Genomic DNA, 26,767 nt, shown 5'->3' on the forward strand with positions numbered 1-26,767 from the left:
GAAAATGTAGGCAGATTTTATTTGTCATTATTTTGAGACTACGTTATCACTCTCAAAACGGAAACCTTTAAACACACACACACACACATACCACTGAAACAGCGGTTCTGTAATAAAGGTATATGCCCATTTTTACGTCATGAATTCACAATTTGCTGTTTCTTGCAGATCTGCAAATGGATTATTTTCATTAAGGTGTTAACTTTTGTATGGACTTCTAGGTACGTAGTGCGTGGAAATGTTTATTGACTGTTTTACTGGAAATGGCAAGTGGGATTGTTTTAAACATTGTATAAAAAAAACTGCGTCTAAGATGCTACTTCATTAAGATGGGTATCAGCCCAAAGATTGCATTTTTAACTCTAAAACATATATTTTCAAGCGGCTGTGCATCTTTTCAGAGAAAGGCTGAGACCAAAAGATAATTGAGATTTGAAATATTTCTGTATTGTACTTTTCTTAAAAGCAAAATGCAAATATTGGTCATGTTACCTTTATCATTTTTTTTCTTTTTAGTTTGGTGATAACCCTTTCATTGGATGACTGATTAGGATCAACATTGTACAGAATAACTTAATCACACGTATCATTGTTGCGTTTTGGGCTATATTTTTACCTCGCCTGAAAGAAAGGAAAACAAAAACTATTGTTACCTAATGCTCGTTGTACGTGAAGTTTTTCCAAAAACAATCAACAATTATTCATGGGCGACATTGGGTGCAATCTAAGACAAAGTTTTGATTTATTCAGGTCTGATTTTTATTTCAGTTTGTGTTCTGCCACAATCTCTCACTAATTCATTGTAGTATTTTATCTTTACTATAGTTCAAGGCAAAAACAAATGAAATCCAGCTTGGGAAATTCCCGAAGAATCGCCGGCAGCCAAGGTGTTGATCACCAGCGCTTCCACGGCAGCATACATCCATGATGATACCTATGAATAAAATATATCAGGAAATGTAAATCAAAAGTTTGGTCACGTGACATACAATCCTTATTCATGTTTTATACACAACATACACGTAATTCCAAAATGTACAGCTAAATTAACTATATACATGTGTCTTGATATTTTTTAAAGCTTGGCAGTGACAAGAGTCGGGTTGAGATTTTTTTCTTTAAATCGCGGGTTTTGTCAGCCACGTGCCGATACACAGCATTGACAAAGTCACTTTCTCTTCTCTATAAGAATGCTAGATGAAATTCTCTGTCTCCTCAGTGCATTCTGACTTGCGGGCTTTGCGCATCATGAAACACGCAAAGTTGAAGTTTATAACTTGTAAAATCTCTCATTTAGCTGCCACTCAGCATGGTCACTAATTGAAATTACACTTTTGTTTCGTTCAAGCTGATCACCTGTCACCCAACCCAAAGCTGAACGACCCCCTCATCGTGGTCCAAAGATATAATCCATTGACCTATACAAAAATAAGATTTTAGTACAGGTGTATAGACATACAGACTGGCACACACACATACACACACAGACACACATACAGACAAGTATTTGGATATCATGGTGAATGACACAGATTAAAAAACAAAGCGAATACAAAAGTGACCTTACCGCTTGTGTTTAAAGAGTTTTGTTGTTGTTGTTGTTGTTGTCTGCCTACTTCGAGTCAGATGCCCCTCCTCCGTTCGTGCTGGACCCACTGGTATCACTAGATCCGCCACCAGCAGAGCCATTTGTAGAGTCATCTGAAGAGCCATTTGTAGAGTCACCTGTACTTGCTAAAAAAAAATGACAGAAGAAAAATCTACTGATTACTCTACACGAAATGTAATTATTTCCGACATTCTACTGTTACTCTGTCTCTTTGTTTCATGATGATTATGATGATTACTAACATGTTATCATCCATTCCTTTCTTTAATTAGCTTCGATTCTATGTCTCTTTTTAATGAAATCAATGGTAATTAAGATATCAATAATGCTAGATTCCAAACAAGATGCGTCCACAAGCAGAACAGATGAAATGAGATAATATTACACAGGATGCCACTCCTAATAAGATTTGAATTTGGAGAAAAAAGCAGTGAACAAGATTGATCGCAAATGCGTAAATCGAAACCTGACAGACAGTGGCGTATCTGGGGAAAACGGCGCCCGGGGCAAGCACGAAAATTGCGCCCCTAATTTCTGAAAAAGTGTTCAACCCCATCCCCATCCCGGTAGGGACTTTAAGTCCACATGATGCTTTTTCAAGCACTTAAAAGGGATCTTTTGAGGGTGATTTAAATGTAATGAATTTTGATAGATTTTGGCGAGCGAGCGTAGCGAGCCGAAAATGTTTGTATTTCAGCTTACAAATATGGAATTCTTGTCATTTTTTGCTTACCAAATCTTACAATTCCAATCAAAATATTGTGACGGCCTTATAGATAACGATTTATACCAAAAAACTGAGGACTTTAAAAAATACTCTAAATTAGTGCGCGCGAGTGAGCTGAAATTTGTATATGTCCTCGTCATCATCACGTATTGTTCTTATCTTTTTCTTATCAATTTTGGCGAGCGAGCGCAGCGAGCGAGCCGAAAATTTTTGTATTTCAGCTTACAAAACATGGAATTCTTGTAATTTTTTGCTTATCAAATCTCACAATTGTAGTGACGACCTTATAGATAACGATTTATACCAACAAACTGAGGACTTGAAAAATACTCTAAATTAGTACGAGCGAACGAGCCGAAATTTGTATATTTCTGCGTCATCGTTACGTTTTTTTCTTATCTTTTTTGATTTTTTTTTGCGCCCCCTCCCCCGTATATTCGAAACCGTTCGCGTCCTCTTTTGATCCAATCGGCGATCGCTTCAGAACGAATGAAATTGCAGTCGCTGCTCCGTGTAACATTTTTCCTGCTAAATATAAAATGACATGAGTGAAAACAATAGACATTATCATTTTGTTTGTTCTTATCTTCTTCTCTTTTTTTAAACAAATTTTGGCGAGCGAGCGTAGCGAGCGAGCCGAAAATTTTTGTACTTCAGCTTACAAATCATGAAACTCTTGTCATTTTTTGCTTATTAAATCTTACAATTCTAATCAAGATATAGTGACGGCCTTATAGATAACGATTTATACCAACAAACTGAGGACTTGAAAAAAAAATACTCTAAATTAGTACGAGCGAGTGAGCCGAAATTGTAGATTTCCGCGTCATCATTACGTTTTGTTATTATCTTGTTTGATTTGGGGGGGGGGGGTTTGCGCCCCCCCCCCCCTCCCCCTGTTGGCGCCTTCTTTTGATCCAACTGGCGATCGCTTCAGAACGAAAGAAATTGCAGCCGCTGCTCCGTGAAACATTTTGCCTTCTAGATATAAAATGACATGTGTGAACACAATAGACACTGTCATTTTGTCATCATCACGTTCTGTTCTTACCTTCTTTTTTATATAAATTTTGGCGAGCGAGCGCAGCGAGCGAGCCGAAAATTTTATTTTATTTTTTTCTCCTTCTTCTTCTTCTTTTCTTTTTTTTTTCTTCTTCTTCTTCGTTTTTTTCCCCTTTTTTTTCTTCTTCTTCTTCGTTTTTTTTTTTCGTTTTTTTTTGCGCCCCCAAAGAGTGGCGCCCGGGGCACGTGCCCCCCTTGCCCCCCCCCCCCCCTAGATACGCCACTGCTGACAGACACAAGATGAATACATCACCTTAAAAAACGTTTACAGTACACAAGGCTTAAATGGAGTGGATATGAAAAAAAAATGGTCCGAATGGTGTCTTTGCTTTCTTTCTTTTGCTTTAAAGAATGTTTATATTTCATTAATGAAAAAAAAAATGTACAGAATAGAATGCAATATTTTGCAATTTCACAAATCACATCAGACTCGTAGCTGTGTTACTAATCATGTCAAAAGGGTCAACGCCTAGCAGTACAATATACCTCATTAGGGTTTATTTTTGTTTGTTTATTTTTTCCAAAGCAAAACTCTAGACAGTCAAAACATCGCAATTGCCGACTAAAATCATCTCACAACAATCAAGACCAATCTTAAGTTTTGATTTCCTTCCTACAGGCGGAAAAACATATTTCTCCGTATCCAATAAGCACCCCTTTCACCTTGACACATTAAAATGAAAAAAAAAAATGAAGCACAAAAGTAAACTTTCCAAATTTCCCACTTTAAAAAATGAAGTGGCAACATATTATGTCAAATTGCATTTTTTTTCTGACCTATTTTGTTTCTATCGCCTTTTGATTTAAAGTTCAGTTTCCATAGTATTCCTTTTTTCTTCCTAAAAGTAATATCTAAAGATAATGATTAACTAAATAGGCTTTGCCTTTATTTGGTCAATCAATACCAAATTAAATGTCTTCTAAGCTAAAATTTAGAAGATTAACGTAATCTAGAAATAAATGCACCTTCTCCAAATACTCCTAACAATTTCACACAAATAAAGATATGTTTATTAATATATGTCTCATCCTCTTTAAGACAAAAAGAACAAAAAAAATTTTATGTAAGCTCAAATTTGTTTAATTTGTATACACTATTAACCATGAGGTAATCTAAACTGAAAATCCCTCAAGGTAGAATTAAAAGTTTTACTTCCTAGTCTAGTGAAGATAGATTTCGTGTCTTCTTTCGTCTGATATTGGCTTTCACCGTTAAATCATCACTTATTGTCTTCACCAATTTGGAGTAGACATCTTTGATATTTTCTACCAGTAAAATTCATTTCATCTTATTTACATCTCTTTTTAACTCTGTACCCTCTTTATTCCTCTTCCACCAAGAAGGAAGTATTTTATTCATTTAGATTTTACTTTCGATTATATAGAAAAAAAATCATACCTTTTGTCTTATTTATCAATTAGTACATAAAGTGAGTTACATGTTGTAATTCTACAATTTTTCCACAACAAATTTTCATTGTAATTCAAATGTCCTTCAACTCAAGTAATTCTATCATTCAAAGAACCTACTTCCTTACATAATAGCAATTACTCGTGAAATCTCTCCTTTTTTTGAGGCTCCTAGCAAATCCATACTAACTTGTAGTAAAAAGTGAATTCAAAATGAATGATTTAGATAAAAATACCTCTTACATGTTTTTTAGCAGGGTGCAAGTCACGAGTTCGACACCCACGAATCGTACGGCCCACGAATAATACAGCCAATCAGTTCGACTCTAATCAAATGAAACCTATGAGCCCGACACTAGGCAAACAAGGCCCACAAGTTCAGCACTATAAAGCAAATAGCACGAGACTCACGAGTTCAACAATTAGCAAACAATATCCGCGAGACCGACCCATTGAGTCCCGTGATGTAATGTCGAACTCGTGGATCGTTTTTACCTTGTGTCGAACTCTTACGCCTTGTTTGCATAGTGTCAAACTCATGGGTTGTATGACTCGTGAGCTGTATGTCTCATGGACTTTTTTTCTACGTCAAACTCGTGGGTTGTATGACTTGCAGTGTGTGTCGGTTTTGTGGGATGACCCCTTCTGGCAGATTGGTTGAGACGCGAAAGATATAATTAAAGTACAGATGAGAGTTTTTAAAATATGCATTTTTCCTATCAGTGTCTAATCTCTTTGCCTCCCTCATGAAATGCTTTTATTCTGTGACTTTGATTTTTTAAAACTTTTTCTTTTTCTTACACATGGGGTTCCAAAGTAGAATAAAACTCTGAAATTGTAAAACATCTACTTTTACCAGCGAGGAAAACTCAAAGAACCCATCGTGACCCCCTCCTACTTTTAACAACTTTGGCTTATGATTTTTTAGTTTGTTATTTATCATTGAGGCTACGGTCACAACCCCTAAAATCAGTCTGCTCGGCGACCGGGCGGCGAATGTTAAGGCAGTTATGGTCGGACAGCAACCGGTGATCAGCTGGTGATCAACCCGTGACCGACCAGGCACCACTGATTTTTAGGACATCGGTCAGTCGCCACTGAAGTTTTTACTCGAAGTTAAAATTCAGCGGCGACCGACCAGTTTTCACTTGCTGCCCCAAATACGCTCGGTGTCCGAGCGACAACCGCCCAGGCACTGTCCTAATCGAGCAGTTGCCTACAAGCGATTTAGAAAACAAAAACAAAAAAATGTAGAGAAAAATGACAAAAAAAATAAAACAATAGAATAGAACGAGTGGTTGCCGTTGAGCGATTTAGGGACTAAAATAATAAAGATAAAGATAACAGAAGCACTGAAGGATATCAGGGACTGTAGGTGGAAAAGAGAAGCCAAGGCAATGTGGAAAAAGCAGGGGGAGGGATAGAAGAAAAGGAATCCCACCAACCTCTACGCATTTCAACAACCAACATGAGAAACATGGAAGACAGGGACAACCACCTTGTGGCTAAAAGATGAAAACTAAAAGTTAGTGTCGATATGTAGAGTTACTAATATATGGTTGAGTTATCTTATCATTTATTAAAGGCCTATTGAATGAAGAGAGATATGAATGACCAGAAAGGGGAAATTAAAAAATGAATAGGAAAAGAAAAATACCGTTAAGTATAGAAGCAAACTTAGATATTTTGGGAAATTCTAATCTATTTTTACTTTTGTTCCATTTTGGATTTCCTCCCTCTTATTTGATTTCCTTATTGCTAGTTATCTCTCGTTTCATATAACTAAGGTTTGATAGTCGGTAATTTAAATCTTAAATATTTAACCTCTACTTTTATCTTAATTAATCAATTGATTATCACATCACAAATCACATATATAGGTAGATGAATAAACCCAGGTACCTCGCGAGAAAAGTTCCGGCAGAGACCGGCGGGCGGCCGCCGGTACGCCTATAGATGACCTATCGATCACCCGATGGTTACTGAGCGATTTCGTAAAAATCGGCCGGTGGCCGATGGGGGATCGTCCAGTTGCCAATGGGGCATCGCTCGGTAAATGCTCAGTCTCTGCGCGGGGAAGATCCCCGTATTTCTATTCGTTTTTTGTTTAAACCTAAAATCGGTCGGTGACGTACGGGAAATCGACATAGGCCATGGGGTGAAGCTGAAAAAGAGGCTTAGAAAATGGGTTTCGTTCCAGCAACACTGGCACTACTTTCTGAATGCGGAAATGTGATGTTTTGTACATCCTAAATATACTGTAAAAAGTTCTCCTCGAAATATCCTGTAGTTTTTGCGAAAATCCATATTTTATAAACTGCGACCAGCAGCCCAATACACATATCGTAATGGGGCTGCGGATTGTAGCATTTAGGATCATGACAAGGTAGTATCGCGGACAAATGTCAACCTTAAATCGAACAAAAATTCTTCAATTTGAAGACTTACAAGTAAGGTTTAAGTATTGACAACAGGGTTCGTGCAAAGTTTGGTTCTACAAATAGTCATTTTCTGTTCGAATTGATGACTTAATATGACGAGGTCGAGAGGAATTTGGGAGAGCTACGCTGAATTGACGGTCAGCGCAGGCGCACACCGTCATAAGTATAGTATAAGATGTCTGTGTGCGCATGCGCTGGCCGTCAATTCAGTGTAGCTCTCCCAGTTTCCTCTCGACCGAGTCACATTTAGTCATCAATTTGAACAGAAAGGAACTATTTGCAGAAGCAAACCTTGCACGAACTCTGTTATCAATACTTCAAATTTATTAATAAGTCTTCAAATTTAAGATTTTCACCCGATTTTAAGTTGATATTTTGTCCGCGATAAAACATCCGTCATGATCCTGTATGCTACAGTTCACAGCCCCATGACGCTATGCGTATGGGGCTGCTGGCAGCAGTAATTATGCATATGGGGCTGCTAGCCGCAGTATAGTTCCCATAGTGTTTCTAAGCTGAAATACATATACACGTTTGTAAAGCACTGCTTTTAGCCATATACCTAGAAAAAAAAAGGAAGTTTTGGTTTAATAGTTGCATTATATCTCACGTTTCAGCTTTTCCTGATGCTGGCTACGCAAAGGAGGACAAGAGCAAAGTGGTTCGAGACCATATGAGAGAGAGCACTGACTGACCGTCAGAGGTCAAGGCAAATGCCTTATACATGTATTCTGTTCAAAGACATGTTATTAATCAAATGACTAATCATTCAAGGCAAAAAAAAAAAAGAAGAAAAAAATTCAGTGTGTTTATTTGTGTGTGTGTCCGCGTGCATATGGGAGAATCTTATTGTACACACACACACCCTCACATGCACACACACATAGTCTTACGCACACACACATAGTTATGAAGATTCAATATACCCAAGTGTATTAAAATATTCTACATGCCTTGGCCATTTATCACATCAGCATCATAAAAAAAGATTATCATAAACATGAACACACGCAATGATACATTACATGTATTGATCAGTGCATTACATATACACAGGTGCATAAAAACGCTGACATATTATATACACTCACACACACACACACACACACAAACTCATTTACACACATGAACTCATTTACACACATGAGACATTACTATTAAACAGATCATAGTGTTTATCAGTAAACATGTTTTTCTTTTCTTCTTCTTCTTCTTCTTCTTAAGAAGCTTTAATATACTTAGATCACATAGCAATCACGTTGTTCATGAAATATTACCGGTATACATTACTTTAGCACTAGAAAATTTAAACTTCATAAAATTTCCTGAAGTTTTCATTGCTATCATTAGGTTACAACAAGGAGGGACACTACCTCCTTTCATGTAAGATAGCTCAAAATGATAATCAGTCAAATTTTCTAGTTTTAATAAATTTCCTGGAACATTCCATGGTCCAAATATCCTTGAAAGGGTGTAAAAGTTTTGAAAAATGCCAATATATAAAATAAAGGCAAAATTATAGTTTACCCATTCATGAGTGAAAACTGTTGGATTCTGTATTGGAGGCAATGTGTACCTGAAAATCTTGGAGAGAGTAAAACAGGTTTGGCATTAAAAATTATGATAACATTGCAATTAACTTCCAATATCAGAGGATCTGTGCAAACCTGACTCAACTTATGCACAATTTTCATTTGGCTGGTGTGTATTAGTTTTAGCAAACTGATTTCGTACTCACACCTACATTGTACTGACCTTTCTACATGAACATTCTGTTTCAGTATTAATAATAGTTACATTTTTTTTTCCCAGAGTGGGAGAAACAAATTTTAATCGTAGTCATTCAGTTTTATGAAAAAAAAAAACACACTTAGGAAAACATCTTTGTTCTTAGAATAACTCAACCCTAATCAAATCATAATAGTGGGCAGAAATGTTTGCTAAAGGGCGAACAATCACATACTGAGGCAAGGAGTCAAAACATGTTGCATAAACATTGGCATTCAAAATACAGGAAGCAATCTGTCTTACAAAGACATTTTATCATGCACAACTTTGGTAAGATGTCAATTCTTGAATATCAATCACATTGACCAAAGCATTGGTGCATATACAGTACATCCTGTTGTTTCTGAACTTTGCACTGAAGTTCTTTGTGTATGTGTGTGAATGTTTCAGTGGTGTATATATATTGCTCCATTTTATCAAGGACAACTTCTAGTAACATGACAATGTTTTCATGCTTCAATATCAATCATATTAACCTATTTCCCTTGGCAAGTAATGAGCAGGTTGACTCTGTTGCAAATGATGCATTTTACAGGCAACACAGCAGAACCTGAAGAGCTTCCAGAAGAAAATCTTGATCTTGATGTGAGCATCTTAGGGGAGGAAACAGATGCTCCTGCTGACGGACCAGGCTCCTCCTTCAGCTTTCGCTTCCTAGCTATCTATAAACCTGTAGCGACATCGCTACTTCTTGTATTTGTATCCACATGTATCGTTAATTTTCACTGATATTTTCCCTAGCCTCAGAATAGTGAGAGTGGAAATTTCCATGTCAGCTTGCCGACCTAGTTAATTGCTGACCTCTCATTCCGGTTTAGACCAGTTCACGGTCAGGTCTAGATTGCGTAGATAGGCGTATTTTAATATTCATTTTGATAGTGATAAATCCAATCACAGTTATTGTACGCGTAAAGTTCCCTAGTGTAGTATCTACAAATTGTATTTGCATATTTCACTTTAAACCAATGGCGACCCGACGTCGCATCTCAACACGCGCATGTTTGTAACATCAGTTCTCGCGAACACATTCGACACGCTATTTCAAATCACTCGCACCTCGATCCTGCTCGAGTCAAGACACAATCTCTACGCTCTCGCATCAATTACCTTCGTCGAGCACATCAAGGTCTCACACTCCATTCACTGCGATTGAGTCGTTTCTTCGTGCATTCTGCACTCACCAGCAGCCTACCAGCTGAGGTTTTCCTACCGGCAGAAGTAAACTCTGCATTCTTACCAGAGTTCCGGTCCAGAGACACTGCTGTTTTGGTCTTGCTGTTTATCGTCAGTTAGGGACATCCTTCCTTTTCTCTTCTCCGTTCAACGCTTTTGTTTTACGAACGTCGAGACATCACATCTCCCGGCACGACGACTCCACCGTCGCTGGTTGAGATCAACATCATTCTCCTACCTCGATCCGTCTTGACTTTTCAGTCCCACCATGTACGGAGTGTCGCATCTTTAAGCGTCTCCAGCGGTCATCGTCATCATCATCGACTTCATCACCGCCTGTCGAGACCCCCTTTTTCATCTCTACTCTACATCATCTTCTACTTCATGAGTTTCCTTTCCAGTCACGTCATATCGCGATAGCCACAACTTCCGTGCGCCCGACAAAATCGCGTTCAGGCAAAGACTTCGCCAGGAACTCATATTCATATTCGGAACTTTATCACATACACTGTACTTATACACACGTGAGTTTGTCATGTAGATCTAGTCTATACTAGCGGCGGCCTTCTGCTATATAAACAGTGCCACTCATGCTTAGCATGTTAACACACCTCTGCTCTGCTAATTTCAGTATCACTGTTGTGGGGGTTGTCAGATCTATACTCTACGTCAACATGTCATATTGTCACTTTACCAATTATCATGTCACGTTTCATTTGTGCAATAGTCGACAATATTTATTATCTTTTATAATAAACATCTGAAAAGGGAATCTAATGATTCTTGCGTAATTTCTTTGTGTCGGTCATCCACGTAGTTTTTGATATGGAAATAAAAATAGGAATTTGGTTTTCACAACTTTTGCTCACGCAAGCCTTAACAAACACATGCATTCAACTTGCACACTGTATGTATTCATTCATCCATAAAACCAAATCACCTAAATTGGTGACCCCGACGTGATCGGTTGAAAGACACACATATCTAATTGAAACTAGGTCCTACTGTATAATATCTGTATTATCTGTATAATATTTAGTCTCCTCTAGTCATGGCTATGCCACAACAATCCACGGAGACGACATCAGTCGTACAGCCTGCAGTAAGCTATGTATCAGTTAAGCTGCCACCTTTTTGGCCAGCTGATCCAATCGTTTGGTTCGGTCAAGCTGAGGCTCAGTTTGCGACCCGCAATATTACTAGCGATCAGACGAAGTATCACCACATAGTCTCAGCCCTCCAGCCCGAGATAGCAGTGGAGGTGCGTGACCTCATTATCAATCCTCCTGTTGAAAAGCCTTACGCTACTCTCAAGGCTGAGTTAATCAAGCGCACAACTGCATCAGAACAGAGGAGAGTACAACTCCTTCTCAGTGAAGAAGAGTTAGGAGACAAGAAGCCGTCTCAGCTCCTACGCCGAATGCGCCAACTACTAGGAGAACGTCACCTCGAGGAAGGCATTTTCAAGGAGCTTTTCCTACAACGCTTACCTCCAAACGTACGAGTTGTCTTGGCGGCATCAGTTGACGCAGTTTCTGTAGACGCTTTGTCGAATCTAGCTGACCGCATCATGGACGTGCACATTCCTCAAGTCGCCGCGACGGCACCTGTGACTCATGAGGAGCCTATGCCAGTCAACAGCAGCAGCAACCTGAACCTTGAAGCTAAGGTAAACGCATTAGTTTCAGCAGTTGACAGACTTCAGGTTCAGCTAGAAGGACGCTCACGCTCAACATCGCAAGGATCAAAGTCCGTGCGTAATCGTAGCCCAAGTAGAGAGCGCAGTCAGAACCAGGACCGCAAGTCAGTCGGAGACTTGTGCTGGTATCATTATCACTTCGGCGCTCAAGCAAAGCGATGCAATCAACCTTGTAAATTCCCAATGACCAACAAATCTTCCCCGGCGGGAAACGCGAATCCCAGCCAGTAGACGCGGCAATACCAGCTGGGAACACCGCCTGCCGCCTGTTCTATGTCAAGGAATATTCCTCACAGACGAGATTCCTAGTGGATACCGGAGCAACTGTGAGTGTACTTCCTGCTTCTGAAAAGGATCGCAAATCCATTTCTCATTACACTCTACAGGCGGCGAATAAATCTACTATCAGAACTTATGGACAAAGATCTCTCACCCTCAACCTAGGCCTTCGGCGAACTTTTCGGTGGATCTTTGTTGTAGCAGACGTAACCACACCACTGCTAGGAGCTGACTTCTTGCATCATTTTGGACTGACAGTGGATGTTCGTGCTCGGCAACTCAGGGACTCAACGACACAATTGACTGTTGCTGCTATAGGTCCAGTTACCTCACCTGGCACTCATCTCATGTTGAGCCCGGTTGAACCGACGAATCCATACGAGGAGATTTTGACTGAATTCGCTGACATCACTCGTCCCCTATACAAGGACGTACCCATTAAGCATGACGTGACACATCATATCGTCACCAAGGGCCCACCATGCGTTGCTCGCCCTCGCCGACTAGCTGATGATCGACTCAAAATAGCCAAGGATGAGTTCCAGCACATGCTAGATCTCGGTATTATTGAGCCGTCTGATAGCTCATGGTCCTCCCCTCTGCACATGGTCCCAAAGAAGTCAGGAGACTGGCGTCCTTGTGGAGACTACCGCGCCTTGAATCGCGTTACAGTGCCTGACAGGTATCCAATACCACATTTGCAAGACTTTGCAATTAACTTGGTCGGAAAAAGGATCTTTTCAAAGATCGACCTGGTCAGAGCTTACCACCAGATTCCGATTGATCCGGCAGATGTACCAAAAACTGCTATCACTACTCCGTTCGGACTCTTCCACTTCAAGCGGATGCCATTCGGCCTACGCAATGCAGCACAAACCTTTCAAAGGTTTATCGACCGTGTCACAAGGGATCTACCTTTCGTCTATGCATATATCGACGACCTCTTGATCGCTAGCGAGACACCTGACCAGCACCGTGAACATTTGCGGCAACTCTTTGCACGCTTACAAGAGTATGGTGTGGTCATAAACCCTAAGAAATGCGAGTTTGGCAAGCCTGAACTTCACTTCCTGGGCCATCATCTTGACTGCCATGGTTGTCGCCCTCTGCCAGAGAAGGTGAATGCAATCAGAGACTTCCCTCAACCTACCTCGCTGAAGCAGTTGCGTACCTTCCTAGGTATGTTCAACTTCTACCGACGTTTTGTCCCGCATTGTGCTGACATCCTTGCACCTCTGACTGACTTACTACGCAAGCATCCTCGACGCTCTTCTAAGCAAATGCCTTGGACTCAGGAGTGTACTTCTGCATTCAGCAAGGTCAAAGAGGCACTCGCTAATGCAACGATGCTAGTACACCCTTCATCAGATCGACCTAGCGCTATCATGGTCGATGCTTCTGACGCCGCTGTTGGGGCAGTACTCCAGCAGAACTTCGATGGGCAGTGGAGACCGCTAGCCTTTTTCTCCAAGAGACTCCAACCTACTGAGGCTAGGTACAGCACATTCGGTCGTGAACTACTTGCTGTCTACTTGTCGATCAAACACTTTCGTCATTTTCTAGAAGGACGTGAGTTTACGGTCTACACGGATCACAAACCTCTGGTTTACGCCCTTCGTTCCAAGCCTGACCGACACTCACCCAGAGAGATTCGTCACTTGGACTTTATCTCGCAATTCACTAGCGATATCAGGCACATCAAAGGTCAAGACAATGTGGTTGCCGATGCTCTCTCCCGCATCCCGATCATGGCCCTGCATACCTCCCAGGACATCGATCTCGACAAAATTGCAAAGGATCAACAAGATGACGCAGAACTGCAGTCGCTTCTGAACGACACTTCATCCTTGCAATTGGAAAAAGTTCCCCTCTCCTCTGGAGCCGGTTACATCTGGTGTGATGTCACTACTGGACAACCACGTCCGTACATCCCTCAACAACATAGACGGGCAGTCTTTGAATCAATCCATAGACTATCCCATCCAGGCATCAACGGTACACAGAAGCTCATAACTACGCGATATATCTGGCCTTGGATCAACAAAGACGTCCGCACATGGGCGCGCACATGCGTTCAGTGCCAACGAGCAAAGGTTCACAGGCATACCAGAGCACCTCTTGGCACGTTTGCTACCCCTGATGCACGCTTTGCCCACATCCATATCGATCTAGTTGGACCCCTGCCTCCTTCACAAGGCTTCACTTACCTACTGACGGTAGTAGATCGATTCACTCGTTGGCCAGAAGCATTTCCCCTCAAGGACATCTCGGCAGAAACAGTCGCCAAGGTCCTCGTTGGACAATGGATCTCCCGTTTCGGAACGCCTTCATCCATTACCCACGACCGCGGACGACAATTCGAATCTGTGTTGTTCAAGACATTGTCTGACCTGATAGGCTGTACCTCAGTACGTACTACTGCGTATCATCCGCAGTCCAATGGACTTGTTGAACGACTGCACAGGCAGATTAAAGCCTCTCTCAAGGCTCAGCCTGAACCTCACCGCTGGAATGAGTATCTTCCCCTCATTCTCCTGGGCATACGTGCCACAGTTAAGGAGGATATCGGATCAACACCAGCTGAGCTGGTCTACGGAACCACGCTCAGGCTACCTGGACAAATGGTCGATCCAAGTTCAACAAAAGAACCTCTGGACCCCACAGACTATGTACATAGGCTCAGGCACCACATGATCACACTGTCGCCGTCTGACACACGCCGTCAAACTACCCAGACATTTTTTGTCCCGAAAGCCTTGGAAGAATGTACATATGTATTTGTTCGTCAAGATCACGTACAAAAACCCCTCCAACCCCCCTATGCCGGTCCCTTCCAGGTCAAACACCGCACTTCCAAATACTTTGTCATCGATCAGCTCGGTAAAAGAGCTACTGTGAGTGTGGACCGCCTCAAACCGGCATTCATACAGCATCCTTCAATATCACAGGAAAAGTCCCAGCAGAAGCTTAGGGAGGCTACTAAGGTCTCTGCTTCTCCTGCGTCAACCTCGAAAGTGAAAACTCCCACTCCACCTCCTCCCAAACCTCCATCTCGGGTCACTCGATCTGGCCGACATGTTCATTTCCCAAAGCGCTTTGTTTCTTTTGCAAGATAATTTATTATTTCAGATTTGAGCACATGCTTCTATTTCTTTTAATTCGTCATTCCTGGCTTTTCAGCAAGTCATGACTAGGAGGGGGCTAATGTAGCATGTTCTTATTGTGACCTACTTCTTAGCCACAGTCTATGTACATGTCCTTATTGTGACCTACTTCTTAGCCACAGTCTATGTACATTTAATGTAGCATGTTCTTATTGTGACCTACTTCTTAGCCACAGTCTATGCACATTTAATGTATTGACTATTACGTATGTGCCTGTAAATAAGTGCGTATTCTATTATTATTAGTGAGGTTCACACCTAGGTCCCTTTACCTTAAGGTTTTCTAAACCTCGAGGTTTTGTAAACTACGAGGCACTAAACTCCAAGTTAGCGTAGGTGTAGACGCATGTAGTTTAGAAAACCACGACAAAACCTTAAGGCGAAGACACCACGACAACACCACAAGATTTCTTAGGGTGTTGTCGTGGTTTAAGCGCGTAGTTTAAGCGCGCTGTGGCAGCGCACTTAAACTATGACAGATGTGAACGGAGTTTTGTTAACCACGACGCTCAGTTTTTTCCACAATAGTGCGCAACCCTATGGGCAAACTAGGCGCCCTTTATTTTCTATCGTAGTTATCTTTACCTCGAGGTTTTGCTAACTGCATGTAGGTGTGAACGGCATCAAAGTTTTGTCGTGGTTAGGGGAACGCATTTTTGCGCTCGTAGTTAGTATAACTACAAGTTTTTGGATAGGTGTAGACATGGCTATTGAGTGATAACGAGCGCTGCGCTATTTGAGGTGCGCCTCTTTGTGCGTTTTCTGAGCGCGTCGCGCTCAATTTTTTAGCATTGTTATCTCGTTGCTAAGACGTGGGATTCTATCAACGCAATGTCTTGCAGACATTTTTGAAAGATATATTTGGTAGATAGATACTTACTCACTCACTTGCCGACTTACTTACTAGACAATTCACAAGTCAGGAGATGATCCTATTATTTCCCGATATTTTTATTTATTACGAAGAGAGCTTGCCACCGATTTTCCCTTCAGAGACACTTTCATTTCGGACTTTGTTGTTCATCATCACGCGATTTCTTTGATCTGTCTGGCAACATCTCATCTCTTCTGCAACATCTCATCGCATCTCATCTCATCTCTTCTGCAACATCTCATCTCATCTCTTTTGCAACATTTCATCTCATCTAATCTCATCTCTTCTGCAACATCTCATCGCATCTCATCTCATCTCTTCCGCAACATCTCATCTCACCTCATCTCATATCATTTCATCTCATCTCATCGTTCCCTGACACTTTCTGAGGGCTCCCTCATCACTAGGAACTGTTACATCACTATCGCTATTTCTACTGTTGCATCGCTACCTGTTGCATCGTTGCCGGATCGCTACCGTTTATCACCGTGCACTGTCTCCTACCTGCAACGTAGTTATTCCAAGGACATTAATTTCTCATCAGAGTCTGATCTCTCCTAACCACCCGTTCGTATATAGATCTATTTAATAATATTTTCCATTGTAAAAGATTAACATTCAATTAGTTTTATTTTTAGGGGTTATTATTAGATCACTCTTTCAGTGTAAAGTGATCTACGTTAGATTTTAATTAGATGAGTGTATATTGAAGTTCTCAGAGAGTGTAAAACGTGGTCTCTTATATATTTTTTGAATCTCAATTCAATTATTAAGTACTCATTTTTTTTGTCATTGTTTACAGACATATATAATTTTAAGTTCAGGTTTAGAAATCCACTGGAGAATCTGATATTTTATTCTTTTAATAATAAAAGAACATAATTGATTATTTAATTAATTTCTTTGTTTACATTTGTTGATATTTGTGTTGTCCCAACCGATTACATATAATTTTTGGAGGTTAGACACGAAAGAATATATATAAATATATTGGGTAGTTTCAAATCCTCCACATTGATGACCCCGACGTGATCAAAAACTTCGTGGAGTGACAGACTTTTTATCCAAATTCCGATCATTTTTATTCCTCTTTACCTTTATCGCCACTCAGATGTAAAATTTATTTTACAGCTTCGTGTCTGGCAGGGGAGTAAATGTAGCGACATCGCTACTTCTTGTATTTGTATCCACATGTATCGTTAATTTTCACTGATATTTTCCCTAGCCTCAGATAGTGAGAGTGGAAATTTCCATGTCAGCTTGCCGACCTAGTTAATTGCTGACCTCTCATTCCGGTTTAGACCAGTTCACGGTCAGGTCTAGATTGCGTAGATAGGCGTATTTTAATATTCATTTTGATAGTGATAAATCCAATCACAGTTATTGTACACGTAAAGTTCCCTAGTGTAGTATCTACAAATTGTATTTGCATATTTCACTTTAAACCAATGGCGACCCGACGTCGCATCTCAACACGCGCATGTTTGTAACATCAGTTCTCGCGAACACATTCGACACGCTATTTCAAATCACTCGCACCTCGATCCTGCTCGAGTCAAGACACAATCTCTACGCTCTCGCATCAATTACCTTCGTCGAGCACATCAAGGTCTCACACTCCATTCACTGCGATTGAGTCGTTTCTTCGTGCATTCTGCACTCACCAGCAGCCTACCAGCTGAGGTTTTCCTACCGGCAGAAGTAAACTCTGCATTCTTACCAGAGTTCCGGTCCAGAGACACTGCTGTTTTGGTCTTGCTGTTTATCGTCAGTTAGGGACATCCTTCCTTTTCTCTTCTCCGTTCAACGCTTTTGTTTTACGAACGTCGAGACATCACATCTCCCGGCACGACGACTCCACCGTCGCTGGTTGAGATCAACATCATTCTCCTACCTCGATCCGTCTTGACTTTTCAGTCCCACCATGTACGGAGTGTCGCATCTTTAAGCGTCTCCAGCGGTCATCGTCATCATTATCGACTTCATCACCGCCTGTCGAGACCCCCTTTTTCATCTCTACTCTACATCATCTTCTACTTCATGAGTTTCCTTTCCAGTCACGTCATATCGCGATAGCCACAACTTCCGTGCGCCCGACAAAATCGCGTTCAGGCAAAGACTTCGCCAGGAACTCATATTCATATTCGGAACTTTATCACATACACTGTACTTATACACACGTGAGTTTGTCATGTAGATCTAGTCTATACTAGCGGCGGCCTTCCGCTATATAAACAGTGCCACTCATGCTTAGCATGTTAACACACCTCTGCTCTGCTAATTTCAGTATCACTGTTGTGGGGGTTGTCAGATCTATACTCTACGTCAACATGTCATATTGTCACTTTACCAATTATCATGTCACGTTTCATTTATGCAATAGTTGACAATATTTATTATCTTTTATAATAAACATCTGAAAATGGAATCTAATGATTCTTGCGTAATTTCTTTGTGTCGGTCATCCACGTAGTTTTTGATATGGAAATAAAAATAGGAATTTGGTTTTCACAACTTTTGCTCACGCAAGCCTTAACAAACACATGCATTCAACTTGCACACTGTATGTATTCATTCATCCATAAAACCAAATCACCTAAAAACCTCTTGTAGCACGTTTCATGGAATCCTATTTAATACAATGGAGAAATGAACAGCAATGATTAGCCGTTGGATTTTGTTAGGGGGAAAAAAGGCTAAACGCTAGAGGGAGGGGTTGAACATTACACTCAGTATATCATTAAATGTACGGTAGACTATTGACTGCCAATATTTGAATCTTGTAATTACCAATAGGCCCTAGTACTATGCCAGGTAATCATTAACACCTCATGATCATTGTCATCATCAACTACTTCAACTTGTACTTGCAGTGCAATTACTGATTTTAAATTACATCTACAGCTTTCAGCACCTGATCACATGCAATATCAATTATCATAATTATGAATACAACTGCCTTATCATCATTAATACTAGTAATCCTTGGCCTTTCACTATCACCACCACCCACTGCTTTATAGTTTGGCACAACATAATGGTAATCATATGTTTTAGGGAGTTTAATTGTTGAAATTATGTTATTGTCATTGTTGGTTTTTTAGATCTATTTATATCAAATATTAAGTTAATTTAATGAGATGCTGAATGTGTGTTTTGAGGGGGGGGGGTTCGCCAAATTCGGGGTGAGAGAAACATAATGGATTTTTAATATTAATACTCCATGGCCATGATTATGAAAATATAAATTTACATGCAGTTTAGACCTTTTTCAATCCAGTCCTGTGTGAAAAGACTTTTACAAAACAATATCACCGATCAGCTACATCGATCAACCTAACCTGGGCTGTACATAGAACAACATGTAAAAACCTAACAAGTTAGGCTACATTATAACGGCGCTATGATATGCTAAGGTGAAATTCAACTTCAAGATAATTTATCTAAAATGTAACAGACACGCTAACGGCTAAGCTACTGCATTAGCGCCCATTATAACATACACAAGCAACGTTCATAACATAGCTAACGTTGTACTTGTATGTAGTCATCATGGTCATTAACATTACGCATAGGCCTATACATGAGAGAGACTGCACTGCAGTGTCGACTGCTACGACTGTACGCACGTAAACTAACCTGTAAATTATCCTACTACGCGGGTTGCAGTCAGTCCCCCTGATGGAGCAGCTGAATCACTTCGTTCTGGTTGGTCTGCGATTTCACGGTCTCCCCCACTCAATTTGATCCACTCTTTGGCACACAAAATAGGTTTCGTCTATGTTAGGTTTGTCATAGCCGTGAAATTTTCAAACGTCATCGATGTTACATGCATAATAACGCATCTTAAAAGTTTCGGCTGAGCAGACGACGTAGACGCGTCGACAGGCTCACAGGGGGCGGCCATTTTGACTCGTAAACAATAATTCTCGATTCGGATTGGATAACATACATCACATGATCGTTCGCGAATAAATATCGTACACGGCAAAGTGTACATATTCAGCTCCTCAGTGACAAAAAAGTTCACTGTTTCCCCCTAAATTACCAAAATACTACAGGAGGGTTTGTGTCGAACTTTTTCCTGTAGCCTTTTTGGTTATTTGTTTACACGTAGCTGTGGAGAAATTTTAGTGCCGCAGTTGTCGGAACGAAACAAGCGAAAAAACCAACTCACCCCATGGCTAGTGGGGGGCGCAAGGGATTTTTGGTTCAGATTTTTCCAAAAGCACCAAAATTTGGCACACGTGTAGCCCAAACCATACTATTTCGATTTTTGATGGGCGCCAAGAAGGGAGCCCTCTGGGGCGGCCATATTGGCAAAATCCAATATGCCCGCCATATAGGTTTAAAGGTCACTTGCATTTGAAAACATGAAAGGGTTACAATCATTTAAAAAGTCAGGTTAAGACGTTTTCTGGATCAAGGAATTCGAATCTGAAGTTGTTTTTATGGTCTGAAGTCAATTTTTCCTTATAAGGTGACCTTAAGGTCATTTGGGGGGTCAAGCCATTGTATTCATAACAGTTTATTGAAAAAATGGCTTGCCCATGGACAATATTCCAGGAATGCCAGCCTTGGTAATAGAATTGCAGTTGTCGACGGCTGAAAACAAGACGTATTTCTTGTGAAGGGCGCCCTCCGGGGCGGCATATTTGCAAAATCCAATATGACTACCACCTACGTTTAAAGGCCAGTATAACAATTAAAAACCTTTAAAGTGTTACAATAATTTGAAAAGTCAGCTTTAGAGGTTTTATGGGTCAAGGAATTCGATTCTGAAGTTGTTTTTATGGTCTGATGTCAACTTTTCCTTATAAGGTCTCCCTAAAGGTTCTTATAAGGTCTCCCTATGGAATATCATAGTTCATGTCACAATCATTCCATTAATTACTTTTACATTACAGGCGCTAAGAGGAAATATCCTCACCGACTGGTCATATTTGCGGAATTCAGTATATTTGCATCTGCTTTAATGACAGCCAAAAGAGCTCGTTAGAATTATGGGTGATACCCTTTAAAAGAGTTTTCAAGATTTGATTATTGGATTATTATTTTCATCTTCATCTGCAAGGAATGCAGTTAAAAACATACATATATGAGAAATAGAATCCTATTGCTACCGAATATATTAATAGTTTAGCAATAGGGGGAGGGGTTACTCTCTATATTACCAGCGTCCTTGACGTTGCCACTAAAAAGAGAAGTGTTTTTATTTCTCTGTTGCAGTTCAGGGATCCTCAATCACAATATATATATTCATAATTCAGATTTAAATTCAATGAAATAATAATTATGAAGATCACTCCTAATCTGGATGAAAAAAGAAAAAATATGTCGTGTTTAAGAGAGTTTTTAGTACATCAGGTTGGCATCAATTTGCTATTTTCGAACTTGTGTATCAAAGTTCGATTCTAAAGTCCTTTTTATTGTGCCTCCACAGCTAAATATGCCGTTCAGAAAACATGACGGTCCTGGTGACGCCATGTAGGGAACAAGCATATTTCACAGGTGCCACCAGTGACACCATTAACAGGGTACAGATTAGACATGCTATAGTACAACTTTCATGACACCTTCTAGGGTCTATTTAGATTCTATCCAAAGTGCTTGGACGCAAATTGGTATGATATCACAAGACTTTATAAGTTGGTATCTCGTTGGTCTGAAGACTATAGGTTGCAACTCTACTCTCCGCAACATCTCTACGACGCACTTCTCCTGGAGACGAGACCAATCTCCAGGATTCCCAGGAGAATCGAACATTTTCGATTTTTGAAGAGACTATTTCCGTCTTCCAGCTTGTCTCCGAGACGTCTCTGCGAAGTGTCCATCACTGTGTCCATGTCGTGGGGACTAAATTTGTCTGCAACATCATCGAGATGTCCCCGCATCTTGTGGAGACCGTAATAACATAATGGCAACGAAAGGGAGAAGTCGCTGAGAAAAGACGCCTCTGATAAGTCCCTGCGACTGCAAAAGCCGTGCCAACATCCCCGTGACTTCCAAGCAAATAATAAGTTGTCCCTTTATTTGAAGACGTCTTGGACGTCGCCCTGGAAATTGCATTAGTTGTGACAGCGAAAATAATTTCTTCGAGACGCTGGCATTGCGACAGTGTCTCCTCCCGTCAGATAGGCCCTCAATCCCCTCCCCCCTTTAAATTTGCAGCAATATCAAACTACTGACCATGGCTCGTCTGACACCTGCTCTACATTGTGCATTTTCACCTTCATTCATCCATTCATTCATTCATTCATTCATTTCATTATTTTTTTTTCATATCCATGTTTTCCACCTCCCAATGCATGCCTTGAAACAGCTGCAGTGCAGAAGAATGAAATTTGGTACTGAAGCACTGCGGAGGGTGGCTGATAGTACTAGTAATTGCCATGTACCTGTGCCATCTTTCCTCCAACTCCACTCCCTGAAGTCAGGGATCACATCATGACCCATGCTGTCATGATTCTAGTAGAAACTCACTTGCAGCAGCACTCATCTTCGAAATGTTGATACAGCGCCGCTTGAGCAGATAGGGTAGTTTCTGATGATCTGCTCCCACGTTATGACGAGATGATGCCTACCCTCGTTGACGCTGGCTGCCCCATAAACCTTGTTGCTCATCAGTCCTTGCTGGACATGAGCACGATTATTAAAGTAGTTAATGTGTCAGTGAGCTCTGGTTTGCTGACCCATACTACTTAGGCATTTTGCATGCCACATCAAAGCAAGTCTGAAGTAATGTCGCACCCTGTCTGATGTTGGGCTCTGGAAGAGAGGTATGCTGTACAGGAAAGAGCTGAAAAGGCCTTTATCTTTTCAATACCACGACCCACCCGTAACTCCCTCAGATAAAAGGGATTAAAAAAAGCACACTATACCAAAAATGTGATGTTATGCTCATCCGTGCGATTGTATACTGTTTTCAGAAAATGCTTTTAGAAAACATTATGTCATCCTTTGTAAGGATCTTTGCGGAGATTGCATCTAGGTTGTTGGAAAGCTGAAGGATTGTGAGATCACAATTCCTGTTGGATATTTCCGTCTCGAATCAGGTGCTCAGGACGAGTTGTCAGTCCCATTTATTCTTGGATATCTGTGCGCTGATAAATGAGGGCAGTTCTTTATTTTTCAATCTTAATTTTCAGGAAGCCGCTACGCTCTTCCAATCATAATTTGAGATTTGAGTGGTGCCATCACCATCTCTTGTCAGAGGACTGCACAGTGTTGCTGCGCAAAAATGTTAAGATTATTTTCTTCAGGATCAGTATCCCATACAACATCAATAGGTGTTTAGTTTCCCTAGTCATTTGCGCTTTCAGTAAAGAAACGGTTTCGTTTGATAAAAAGAGAATAAAAAAAGATAAGAAAAAAACCTTCAGCTGAATTGTCTTCACCTACTCTGATAAGATACTGCCATTAAAGGACTTTAATGATCAAATTTAGTTTACTGCCCCTAGAAAACTGGTCTGACCTGGATTGAGGAACTTGATTCCCTGGAAGCTTCGGCCATTGCTTCCTTCACTGAAGAAGCAGACACTGTCCTGCCAAGGGAGAGCAGGCATACACCAATTTCAGCAGGAGGAGAACCATATCGCTTGTCAGCTGGAAAGTTATATAATTGACCATGAAAGGTGACGAGGTGGCTCAGTCGGTAGCATATGGCTTGCGGTCTAGGGACTTGTGTTCGAATCCCACTTATCTCAAGTCTAGCCACTGAGCAATGGTGTGTGTTGTCATACCGTCCCCTCTAGTAGAGGCACATCACTTTGCACCTCATCACTTGGATATAAAAAGTGGAAGTCCCTTGTGTGAAAGAATCACAAACCCAGACACATGAAAAGATCCCGAATCGGCATTCCGTTATCGGAAAACTCAAGATGCATAAACCGGTAAAGTGGTCCACCCCAAGTACACATACAACTGGCCAGCTTTACAAACAAACAGACCATCTAGTTGCATACGGGCTATCCAACTATCTCGTCAGAAGGAAAAATGAAGACAAAATAAGATTAGGTGTATTTACTACCCTCTTTGCCATTGCACCCTGATTCAGCAACTTGGAATAGGATGGTGGCCGTATTTAAGCATATGTATATATATATATATATATATATATATATACATATATATATATATATATATATAATATATATATATATATATATATATATATATATATTGAAACAAAGAAAGGGAAAACTGGCCAGAAACAAATGATAAATAGCGAAACTTTGAGCAAAGAAAATAAGAAAAGAAAACGAAACCGATGGAAACCCATTTTTTGTGCTCAAAGTTTTCATTATATATATACATATACATATATATATATTATATATATAATTTTTCATTTATTTGTCATAATAATTATTGATATGTAGGGGGATGGAACCGCTCTTTGCCCTAATTGACCACTGAAGAAGTATGGAAGAAATGACAAATGGGACAAAATAGGTGTACCAGTAGATTCCAGTTGAATGCTTACAGACGCCATTTCCAAAAATGCCCGAAATGCCTGACTTGACCTTATTTGACCTTGAAAGTGACCTTGAGAGGTGATTAGTGACCTTGAATTGCAGAAGTGACATTTAGAATCACATTCTCTAACCCCGTAAACCCTTCCACATAGGATTCATTACTTTGATCAACCTTTTCAATTTGTAACTGCAGTTGACCTTTAACCCGGATGGCGGCCATATTGGATTTCACCAATATGGCGGCCCCAAGGGTTTTTAGTCTTGGCGCCCATCAAAAATCGAAAGAGTATGGTACAAGGGAGCTATGAGACAAATTTGGTGCTTTTGGAAGAATTTGAACCAAACAGCCCATTTTGAGCCCTTAGGCCCCCAACTAGGCCTAACAGGGCACCGCTCGGGCGTCGCTGGGATTTTATAGCCTGCTCGACATTTCCAAAAACTGCTGGGCGCTGCCAAAACTTCAGCAGCGACCAAGCAGGCTACAAATCGCTCGTTCGCCGCTCTGAGTTTTGACCGTAGCCCAACATGTTAACATATCTTTTTTTTTTTTTGTTCTTCTGAGTAATTCAACACTATCTAAATGTCTATGCATAACATGAAAAAAGGTACGGTAACAATGGGTCACGTTGTAGGATTTCATCTTCAACCGTAAAATAACCTATAGATTTACTTACCAAACCTGTAAACATTTTCTCTTCCATATCAATTCTTCACAAATTTCTTTACACTCCCGCTCATGAGAGAAAGAACATAAATCTAGGGTAAAAAAAAAAAAAAATCTGAATTTGTAATTACTTCCGACGTACATACAACTTACTGTAAAATCCATAATTTACTTACTATAAACTATTTTATTAAAAATATTGCGTCACTCTTTTTTGATAAGTTTTGTGAAATACTCTTATATTTCTTTGATTAAATTAATTGCATAAGATTTTTGCTTTTTACATTTCTTTCTCCTAATTCATACCTAGAAGTCCTGGCACGAATCCCAACTCTTTCATTCTCGCAAATTACAAGCAATTTGTAAATATGGCCTTTTTCTGCACGTATCTTACATATCTCTTCATCCGGCTAATCTTTTAGCTTTTCTTTCAGTTCTTACAACCTCTCTCTCTCTCTCTCTCTCTCTCTCTCTCAAATTTTCCTCTTTCCTCGTTACTATACTTACAATGTTTATTGATTCAATGCATTTTGAGCAAAATATAAATTCCAAATTGTACATTTATAAATCCGAAAGCAATCCTTTACCCCTAAACTCTACTTGTAAACCCCTGTTGAATTCAAAATTTTGTCTATCACTTGCCAAACATAAACAGTGTCATTACACAACCTTTTGTTGGATTTCAAATAAGAATTTTTCATCATTAGTTTTGACGTAAATATGAAATAAACGCCTGCATTCACCTAAAAGGTCCCGCCTCATTCATTCATCGTAAAGAGCGGGTCCATAAACCTGTGAACATGATGAAACCAGCTAACGCCGCGAGGTGGAAAATGAAACAAACAACAAAACAAAAATGATCATGATGATGATCGATTGATATTTCTGTGGCCTGATATGTCGATCAGCGATAATCAATTTATCAAATGACAAATATGTAGCAACCATGATTGTGAAAGCTCTGAGATCGTCCTAAAGGCGAACAATTTTTGATAATGTCTCATTTTTGTCGTTACAAAATTCAAATTGTGTTAATCACACATTTTTATGCAGAAATTACGTGTAGACTTCAGAGGAAAAAAAAAATCGACAGCCGTGCATGCACATCAGAATCATGTTTTCATGACATCCAATAATACATCCGTATATTTATACCCCGGCGTGTCAAATTAATGTGTTTATCGAACCCGTAACTTAAAGCTTAGGCTTTGCTTGCAGAGGAGTATCAGGACAATATCTAAAATCAAGATGGAAAACTTACGCTCACTGACTTCTACCGAAGCAGACGGCGGTGAATAAGTTTCACTAGAAAAATCATCCGACTCTGACGTCTCAGTACTCATAGTGAATATAAGGGGTTTAACTTTGATGCACGTTTAGAAATCAAAACACACTATTCA

The 26,767-nt window shown here is 40.2% G+C and overlaps 1 long non-coding RNA gene across 1 annotated transcript; it reads right to left on the reverse strand.

Moving 5' to 3' along the window:
* Window positions 1–26,767, reverse strand: LOC140244717 (uncharacterized). The gene is made up of 3 exons (XR_011902305.1): window positions 26,629–26,767; window positions 1,568–1,734; window positions 1–934 (listed from the first exon to the last, which is right to left on the reverse strand). It is a non-coding gene; the product is annotated as an uncharacterized lncRNA (long non-coding RNA).

The sequence above is a fragment of the Diadema setosum genome, chromosome 21, assembly GCF_964275005.1.
Source record: "Diadema setosum chromosome 21, eeDiaSeto1, whole genome shotgun sequence".
Taxonomy (NCBI): Eukaryota; Metazoa; Echinodermata; class Echinoidea; order Diadematoida; family Diadematidae; genus Diadema; species Diadema setosum.